The following is a 2,687-nucleotide window of genomic DNA, read 5'->3' as shown; positions in this document are numbered from 1 at the left end:
ACATAAAATAAATTATAACTCTTCCATTTTTTATATGCTATGGCTTGTGTATGATTTTAAATTTTCATTGCATTGATCATAAATGATGTAATCTATTTTATAGAGGGAAAATTCAATAATTGAGGATTTAATTACCTTAAAGAGTGATCAAAATGAAAACTTCTCATAATATCACTCTCCTAAACTTAAACAAAAAAAATAGACTACCCTAAAATGACAGCATGCTCTTTTCTATAATCCCAGTGCCACCTCCAAAACCCCTATCTCAACTCAAATTGTATGTCTTATAGAATACTGGGTATATTCATGACAAACTTAATCCTTACCAAATTAGTCAATTATTCATGGCATGATAGTTTGGCCAAAGCATGTATGGACAAAAAGATATGCCAAAAGAAATGTTTTATCTTATATTAACCATAGCATGAATAATGAAATATATAGCAAAATGGATACATCCTTGAAGTTAGTATGATTTATACCATATCGATACTTATGTTTGGGAATGTCTTCATAAACATGACATAATAATTTAGAGTAGAAGAAATCTAAGTATATGTTTTATTCATATATGCATCTTATGTAAAAACCACGAGGAAAAAAAAACCATCATTCACCGAATTCTTATTAAAAATAAAACAAAGGTACAAACCCTAATTTATACAAAGCAGAATGTAAAATAAGTCTTAATTATATGAATAATAAAACATATCTCCTAAAATTTTGTTGCTAATAATCAATAACATTTATTCAAAATTTAAAAAGTCAAATAACGTTCAAATAATAGCTAATTATTGGACTATTGGTTTAAAACAGAATCCGCCCATAATTAGAATGATTTGATTTTATTCAAATTATTTTCCAACACTAGGCACATTTAATAGGATATTATGTCTTAATTCATACCGAATTGATCACTTATTTGTGGTATGATAGTTTGGTCATAGTGTACATGCATTGAAAGATATGCCAAAAGAAATGTTGTCTCTCCATAATACTATCAACCATATGAGTCAAATCCTTAATAAAAGAAGCTAAACAAAAGCATATTGTAGCATTTAGATTAAACACCAAACATTAGTCTAATATAATGCATATTAGTCAACCAAAAAGTTCCATCAACAAACAATGCATAAGACAACCTCTTAATGATCATCACTAGGAGTGTCACCCCCATGAACTTCCTTTCCACCAGTGATATCCTTGTCATCATTTCCATAGGCTCCATCATTATCCTCTCCATCATCATGAGAAAGGGGTGGAGTTGGGGGAAGATTTGATTTGTTGTCTTCCATGCAACAATTGAATCATTCGACCCTTTGTATGATTTTCAACCTTTTGTTGATGGCATAGACACCTTGAATAGTGGAGGATGCTTTATCACTACATTCAAATAGAAAGCTATTTTCCTCTACTCTTCTTCACTTGGATCCACACCTCGAAATTAGTGGTTATGTGCAATCTACAACATCATATATCATATTTGTCAGATCCACCCCAACATTTCGAAGAAGCAAGCAATGCATCTCGATATTACTACATATGCTAATATTGTTTAATTTAATCTCACTAGACATATTTCATACTCAAATGTTATTAATATAAACATTTTTTTTCTAAAATCTTGTTTAGTTATTTGAAATAATAATTTGCCTAATTAGTACCTTCATTTCATTAATTAATTATCCATTTTATAAATCAAAATTATACAAAATAAAATAAACCATGGACTGATTTATTTTTAATGAAATTAACCCATCAAAGGAGCCTAGGTGGTTAAGACGAACACTGGAAAATATGGTCCCAATAAATAGAAAATGGTCCTGAGTTCGAATGCCACTGATGATACCCTGAATTTACCCAATACTAATCCCATGAAAAGTTCCTACTTAAAATGATAGGATTTACCGATCAAAATTCAATATAAGGATAAATTAAGCAAAAAACAATCTTTCCCCCATTTTTGCTGCATAAATTTTGCCCATCTTAGAACTTGTTAGTTCTATCTTCGATCAAGATTCTTCCCCAATATCCCACATTTTCGTACCTACAACTTTCTTTTGCAACATCCATATTCATAAGAAAGAATTCCAGTCATGTGTTATCCATATACATACTATAGAATTCCTGTTACGTGTTTCAAAGCAAAAAATTATAAACACAAACAAGCAGTAAAGCATTAAACCTAAAGATTTTGCAAAATACATTCCAAATTTGCCGACAAGTTGAAAACTCAATCACAAAACCAAACACAACATCAAACCCAAAATCACAACAAATGGGTATTTAGGATTTTAATACTCACTTTGACTTGCAAAATATGGAAAGAAATTTTTTAGAAATGAGGGTACAATGGTGATGCCTTGTTGAAAATGGGAAGATGGTTGCCAAAAATATAGCTTACCGAAAATAGGATAATCTTGTTGGAAATGGAGATAATCGACTAATTAATTGTATGATTTTTGAATGAAGATTCAATAATCCTCCTTTTGTAGGATTATTTAGACCATATTTGTATGATTTTTGAATGAAGATTCAATACAAGATTCCATAGCAAAACTGACATAGCATAGACCGATAATCGGTAAATTAATTGCCAGAACAAAAAGTAGGGTGTTTTTAGAGAAAATCTTTTAATTATTTTATATTGTTTTAACTTGTTTTTTTATAATTATTTTAAGAAATAA

Source organism: Vitis vinifera, chromosome 10 (genome assembly GCF_030704535.1).
Source record: "Vitis vinifera cultivar Pinot Noir 40024 chromosome 10, ASM3070453v1".
Lineage (NCBI taxonomy): Eukaryota > Viridiplantae > Streptophyta > Magnoliopsida > Vitales > Vitaceae > Vitis > Vitis vinifera.
Note: the sequence above shows the minus strand (reverse complement) of the source record.